The following is an 8,109-nucleotide window of genomic DNA, read 5'->3' as shown; positions in this document are numbered from 1 at the left end:
CTGTGACACCAGACAGCACTGTGGAGTTCCGACTTTCAGCAACGTGATTTCCCATTATGAGGTTTACAAGGTGTTTTCCTCTAGATCTAGCCTTGGTGTTCTTGGGGAACCTTTCTGAGCCCAAAGCCAGCATTTCCTTCTGGGAAACCTTCGGGGGGTACATGCGAGTGGTGGGCAGGGCCAGCAGAAAAATTGATCAGAGCTATGAATGTGATTTTTGACTCAGTAGGCTAGTCTCTACACGCACTCATGCACCCCTCTCTGTTCTCCACTCAGGGAAATAGTCGTTACCAGAATTCAAGGACGCATTCCAGCTGGGCAGAAATGTTCAAGGATGGTGTTTAACCTGGGGAGAGAGGATGTTGGCTGGGGAGAGTACTAAGGGCCAGAAAGATAGAAGAAGAAGAAGAAGAGGAGGAGGAGGAGGAGGAGTTTGGATTTGATATCCTGCTTTATCACTACCCTAAGGAGTCTCAAAGCGGCTAACAATCTCCTTTCCCTTCCTCCCCCACAACAAACTCTCTGTGAGGTGAGTGAGGCTGAGAGACTACAGAGAAATGTGACTGGCCCAAGGTCACCCAGCAGCTGCATGTGGAGGAGTGGGGACGTGAACCCGGTTTACCAGATTACGAGTCCACCACTCTTAACCACTACACCACGCTGGCCCGCTTGGAGGGCCACATTTGGGCCTGATGTTCCAGTGCCAGATTTATGTATAGGCTAAGTAGGCTGAAGCCTAGGGCCTCTAAATCTAGGGGTCCTCGCCAGCCTGCCCGCTCCCCAGTGCCGCAGTCTCCCCTCTTCTAAAATTATAAACCCAAGACTTCATGCGAGGGTAGGGCAACTCAGGCCGAGCAACTATTAGACCCAGGGCTAGTCAGTGGGGCCCAATTTGAAGCAGTGGGGTGCAACTTGAATTTGTGTGTGTGTGTGTGTGTGTGTGTGTGTGTGTGTGTGTGTGTGTAGGGCCCCAGTTCACAGCCAAAGTCTGGAAAATCTTATAGATATAAATAAAATCCATCTAGATTGCCCTGGCGCAGGGGCTGTTTTAGGAGCAGCCCGCAGGGCCCAATTTGGCCCAGTTGCTCCAATTGCCTTAAGGTCAGCCCTGATGAGATTGTCCAGGGGTTGGACTGACAAGCCCTGCAGCTTCTAGGTCCCTGGTGTCACCATTCAGAGTACAGACTCAAGGACTGTTTTGGAAATAAGGGGGGGCACTTATTGGAAATCAGTTTTGCCACCTGTCTCCCCCAAACCCTGAGACAATGAGCCCAGCCACCTTTTATTCACAGTCACATAAGCACAACACTATAGCATGGTCATAAACTTGTACGTTCAACCACTGAAATATACACCCAATATGTAACAATGGAGATTTATGTTACTGCTTTATGAATAAACACTGTGTTTTATGAATGAACTCTGTATTTTGTGAATTACCTAAGAGCCACCAATAGGGAGCTCTAGAATCTGACAGCTAACCAATTGGGTACTACCAAACAGTGACCCCTATTGCTGAAAGCAGGTAACCAGCCGGTAATCAGCTCAGCCTTTGCACTGTTGACTGAACACCCCCTGCTGTGCAGATAATGGAGAAAGCTTGTAAATTGTATCCCTTCTGGCATCCTGGCCAATTCTATTATGCTGGTGTAAACCCTGGTGTCAGCAATTGATAAGACTTGTCAACCAGTTCTTCCAAAGTCTTCCTAAAGAGAGCAGGTCTGGGAAGAGCGAGGCATACAATGGGCACAACCAGCGAAAAGGCCCTGCTCTGTGTAACTCCTGCCCTATCATTTGATAGAGTGCCCACTTGCCCTCCTTCTTGACATGGAATGCTCTTTATTGGAGTCTCCAGGTCCAGTACAAAGACCATAAGAAGGGAGAGCAGGGACCTTGAAGTTCCCAACAGCTGTTAATCAATCAATCAATCAATCAATCAAGCACACACACACACACACACAGGTCACCTTTGTCACAGTCAGGACACCTATGTCCTGGCCAGGCCTGCACCCAATTTTGATTTTGTACAATCTTGTTTGTCCTCAGTAACCAAAATTATAATTATCAACATATAAAAGCAGAAAAGATTTTTCCTTCATTTGCAAGGAATCGTACAAAACAAAGTGGCACTAATAAAGAAAAGTTCCAGGGTGGCAACAGAAAGCAAAATAAAAATGCTTTTGTAGTTCATCAAAACTATCCAGCAATATCAAGTTATAGGAAAACTGGTGCTATTAAATGTTATTCTTCTAGTTGGTTAATTGGTTTGACAACTTCCATGCATATGATGTGTGATGCTAATTATTTTCCCCAAGAGTTAAATGATAACTAATCAGAGGCAGCTACAGGAGAGCTATGAGATTCAGGTGAGGGTCAAATGCCTTGTCAATCCCAGCAGGTATATAAGAGGATGACCCGTCCTGCCCAGGCCGTAGGCACCTAGCATGGAAGACTTATATAGTGTGCAGATCTGAAAGGGGCCACAAAGGGTAAACTGCCCAAAAGGTATGCTGAAGAGTTTGCTAAAACAGTCATAGCAGATACAGCTGTTAGTAACTCAGAAACAGTTTGGGAACCTTGAAGCTTCCAAGAGGTTCAAAGTTTAACCTCAGAGGATGCTGAGCTGTGGTTAAATGCCATGAAGGCTGAACTTGATTCCTTAGAGAGGAACAAGACATGGGAACCTGTTCCAGGCCTACCCAGACCACAAAAGGTTTACAAAGTTCAGTTATTGCAAGTTTTTCAATGCATTTTTAAAAATCACCACGGTATTTAACAATAATATCTTATGTCCTTTAGAGGAGAAATTGTGAACTGTAGAATTTTAAATACCCGTCATCATCCTTGGCTTCACTCAATTTTGTTTATAACACTCTTCCATTTCCTTCTAGTTGTGAGGGTGGGGGAGGGGGAGGGGCCTCACAAGTGGAGTAGCCTAGGGCCTCTCTTCATCTAAATCTGGCCCTGTCCCCATCCCTGGTATAAATGATGAAAGGGGAGATGTGGAGTGGCCTGTGAGAAGCTAGTTTGTTGCAGTCATTGCTACATGCGGCATTACGGTTTTTTGTGCAATGTTGCAAGGGTTCAAAAAACATTTGGAGATGGTTCACACCTGGCGTGTTCTGGCAGCACCTTCTGAACCATAGCAAAAAACCCCCAAAATCTGCAGACTCCCTGTAGTGAGAATTTGCAGCAGGGTTATACTGGCTTCCATTAGTAATACTTTGCTCTGCGTACATTTTACATCAGCTTGACATTAGGATGATCCCTTTTAGAATACATTACCTCTCTTGTCTTGAAGTTCTGAGTGCACTGGCAAAATGGAATGTCCTCCAGCCCCTCTCCCTGGGCCATCTTCAAATGACCAGAGAACCTGTCACTGCGATTTCTGCTTGCACAAACTCCTTGGAGAAACTAAACAAAGAGAAAGAAAGCAGGTCAAGCACCACCAAAAAAGAGGAAATTTGCAAGTTTGCAGGTTTTGCTCTCCAAAAGGAGCTGGGGGGACAGGGACTGCTGATAGAACCTAAAACAGCAGCTCAGCCTTTGTTGTTTCTGAGAATCCTAAGCAATGTCTCTTTCTGTATTGATACTAATTCTTAACTGAAGAATTCTAGGGTAAATTCCATTTTCTCTTACCACAGTGTAAATTCACTGATTCCAATCAAGTGACAGATGACTAAACCAGAACTTCAGAAGTAAAATGCACTGTGATAGTTCTTGTGATAGGGCTCTAGAATTTGATGGAAGTGACATCCTTTAAAAAAGAAGTAGAAAAGCGATATCTGGCATAGCTCTGAAAGGAAACTGAGAGCAGAATAAACTGTTTGGTTTCCCTATCCTCTGAAAAACCTCTTAAACACACACACACACACACACACACACACACACACACACACACACACTTTCTCTCTACCGTCAGTCTTTGGTGAATGTGGGCTCTGGGAGGTGGCTTCTCCTCTTCCATCTAAACTAACACCATCCATTATTGCTCAGCCTTTAATATTTAAACATGCCCAACATAGCCTTAAATAAAGCAATTCTGTTGCAGTAAAGGGTTTTTTGTGGAGTCAAAGTTCCTCTCCCTCTGGAGCCCTTAGAGTCAGCATCGTTAAAGGAATTGGCAGCGTCAGGGGGAAAAAAAAGATGGTTTCCTGTGTCAGTGAATTTGTTATCAAACCAGTTAGCCGTGGCACTCCTTCCCTCCTGCTTCCTGTTTTGCTTTTTCCTCCTCCCGCCCCTCGCTGGCAGCTTCTGCCTTGCCACCTTCCAGCTTGAAACAGCCGACAATATACGGCATCACCCAGAGCAGAGAGCTGTAATGTCATTTGAAAAGGAACAATGGACCATTCTCTGCTCCCTTTAAAAAACTAAACCCCAACCTTTCCCAAGAATCTGAGCCACAATCAAGGAGAGACCTGCCAGGTGTTCAGCAGCACTGCCAACCCAGCTTGAGAGGGGTCTTCTGGAAAAGCTTTCCATGTGGGGGCGTCCTTGCCCCATCTGTGCACATTCCATCGCTGGGTTGACATTGCATGACATCAGAGTTCCTCTCCCATCTCTGTCTTTCTGTCTGGCTTTGGAAGCGATGCTTTTCAAAATTCTCTTTGCTGTTTTAACCTTTTCAAGGCTGCATCAGAAAAGAGCAAGCCAAAATAGTTGGAGGTAGGTCTGCCTGGAAGGGAGCCCCAGCGAGTTCAGCGGGACATACTCCCAGATGGTTACCTTACAATACTACATACTTGAAAGTCAACTCCATTGATTTCAATATGGTTTCCTTTCAAGTAACTGTGTGCACAGGACTGGGACATGGGCTACAAAACATAGGGATTGTTCTGGAAGGCTGAGATTTCTTCTATACTGACCAGATTTGCTATCCTTCAGTCCCACTTTAAAGAGAATCCAGATGTCACTGATATTCTGTTGCATTCTAGAGTTTTCTGTGATATCCTCCCATCTTTTTTCAGAGCCCATCTTAAATCACAGTTGCAATGCTAGGCAATCCAGGGCTAGTATACTTTTACTTAGAAGCTTCCTTCTTGTTGCATCTAATTGCTTCCTGTTCAGTGTAGCTGGGACATGACTGATAAACTATCCATTAATGTTCTGCTTCTGCTCTCACAAAAGGGTTTCTTTTCATTTTTTTGTTAACTTGTGAAATTATGCTATTTTCCAATAATAAGAAAATATCCCCCCCAACCATTAAAGCCCCTCCCCAACATCAGGTTCAAATAGGAATTGATCAGTTATGGGGACTTCATTAGTGATGTCCTGAACAGGAAGCAATTACAGACAGAAGTTATGTCTGGGAGAAAGATGTACTAGTGGAGAAGCAGAAACCTGGGGAAAAGTTAAGCACATCTTCCTTGTCTACTGGTTCTTCAGTTCAGATTGTGCGTTTCCCCTCTGCTTTTAATATTTTCCATGGAGACTCAGGGTGCTATCATTCTGTCACAATCTGGGGCAGGAGTCAATAATATAATGGCAAATTCAAGGCATGCAATTATAGCTGATGGGGGAGGTCTCACACAACAAACCTACTTCCTCTAAAGTTCAACCTTTTGTGAAAAAGAAAGTGATGGGACAAAGCATTGGGATGTGTGGGATGACACTTGTTTTGACACAGCATAATCTCCCTGCAAACAAATCAGAGTGAATATCCAAGAAACAGACCTTCTGGAAGTGCCAACAGGTATCAGAACCTGAGTCTACTGAAGGTCCACTGGGAGCCTTAGTCCATGCAACAAATTGTAAGGTCATTAAAATGCCAATAAAACTAGGTTAGACCTTTCTTCCTAAGCTTTTGAGGAGCAGAAAGTGTTGTTTCTTTGTGGATGAGCACTAACACTTGTAAACATCTCATCTTTAGTCCAAAGCTGGGGAATTCCTGATTCTGCTGAGAATCCAAGCATTCTTAGTGAGTCCTAGATGCACTTCTTTGAGGAAAATGTGCATGCCAGTGCTTCAGATGTTGGATGTACACGTCCCTGGGTGCTGGGTGCTTCCTTGTAATGCCTAAAGCCACCCTGAGAAGATATTCCTCTCCCTGCTTAGAATGGCCCGATCTAACCGGATGTGAAAGATGATTGTTGCAATCTCTAGGATGTTCACCAGCTAACAGGGCCGCAAATTCATTAGCAAGGTGAAACAAGATGTTGGGTCCTTGCTTCCTTGTAGCAAAGCATTCTTAATTAATTGACTTTATTCTCCATGCTGTTAAACAAAAGAGGGGATAAGAACAGCCATAGGTGCCTTGAAAGACACTGTGCCTGGACTCATTAGTGTGTAATTAACCTTTGAGCCTGTTGCTTGGCAGGCTTGTGGCTGAGAATGCTTGTCAGCCCAAAGTGATTCTAGGTTGGAGGAAGGACTGGTGAGGCATTCAGGATTCCCAAGTTTGCCTTAGTATTTGTGGGGTGGAGATGCATTCAGGTTCAGGAGCTTAACTCTGCACAATCACAACATACAGGTCTTCACTCCACAGCAGTACTATTTGTGGATCTGTTTTCCTATGAATGTGTGGCATCAAGTGCTCCCAAAATGCTTCAGACCAGGGATTGAAGTGATCTATCAAGGGCCACATGCTAACTGTGGACAGGGCTGAAGCTAGTGGTGGAGTCCAAAGCAGGTGGAGTCACTCCTGCTCTCTGTCTCTCTCACTTCCATTTGTCCCAAGATTTCTCGGCATGTCTCAGAGGTTTCACTTTTGTTCTACCACTTTCTCCAGGAAAACCCTCTGTTTACTGCTGAATCAGAGAAAACATCAACTGGGCAGAAGTATCAGATTGGCTCAGCTGGTGAATTTGCATCATGCCAATCTCCCTCTCTGTAGGCAACAGTGACCCACCTTCCAGGAAGCTAGTGTAGCAGCTCCGCCGCACCTGGTGAGCCACTTCTGGTAACATCTATTTGCATTGGTCCATTATATACCCACCTTGCTGAAGCAAGCTAGCTCTGGGTCTGGTTAGCACCCAGATGAGTAATCCCATGTATCCCTTGAACTCCTGGGAGGAGATTATTTATATATATATATATATATATATATATATATATATATGTGTGTGTGTGTGTGTGTGTGTGTGTGTGTGTGTGTGTGTGTGTGTGTTCAGGCCCAGGCCTATGCCTATGCCTATGTATGTATATGGGTTTGCTTCTCAGTGTACAACTAAAAATGTGATGTAGGAATGTTATGGACATATCTCACATGAGTACACTCATCTGGAAGCTGCGATTGACTGCATGATTTATCCTTGGTATCCTTCAATCCCATGCATCTCCAGGTAGGGCTGGGATAAACCCCTGCCTGAAACCTTTGAGAGCCACTGCCAGTCACTATGGACAGTACTGAGTTAGTTGGAGAAATTGTCTCAATCTGCATAGGGCAGCTTCCTAAGACCCTTTTGTAGGAGATCCTGAAAATGACTGCAGATTTGGAACCTAAAGGACACCAGATGTTACATAGGAAAGATGCTCCAACAACTTTTTTCTTTCTTTCCTAAGTCTTGTGAGGCTGCAACTTTGAGCAAGAGAAGCAGCTATTAAAAGGGTACCAAACCTTCCCTCTGTCAGCTATTCTTCTGTTCAAAACCACCACAGCTTTGCTTCCCACCCTGAGGGGTTCTAGATGTGTTTATTTAACCTTGTAAAGATGCGTCCTGAGTCAATAGAGGGCAATTGGTAACAGGGACAGAATTCCTCCATGGCTGTCTTTGGAGTTCTTGTTTGAATACAACCCCCTCCCTCCCCTTCCCTCTTCTCTTGGCTAAAAAGAAACTTCTAACTCTGCCTACAAAGGGAAAAACATATTTTCTTCTGGTCTTTGAAGTCAGGGACAAACAAAGCAATGGAAGCACCACCAGGCTATTTTATGTCTCATGACTGAAAATGCAGCATTCAAAGGAGACCTTGTCGGTATTGTTTATCTTGCCCTATAGACTTTTCAGGGTAATAGATTATCTGCATTCAGATCCTGCAACCTGCAAATCTCTCCCTCTGTTGCTGGGTGGGTTCCCTCTCTATTTTTCTTTAAACACTGCAGCTGTTTCAGGTGAGAGCCGCTGTTCAACTTCCTGCTGAACAATGTATTCTGGGGAAATTTGTAATGGGGAA

Source organism: Podarcis bocagei (genome assembly GCF_964188305.1).
Source record: "Podarcis bocagei genome assembly, chromosome: 5".
NCBI classification, from domain to species: Eukaryota; Metazoa; Chordata; class Lepidosauria; order Squamata; family Lacertidae; genus Podarcis; species Podarcis bocagei.
This window is presented reverse-complemented; position numbering follows the sequence as displayed.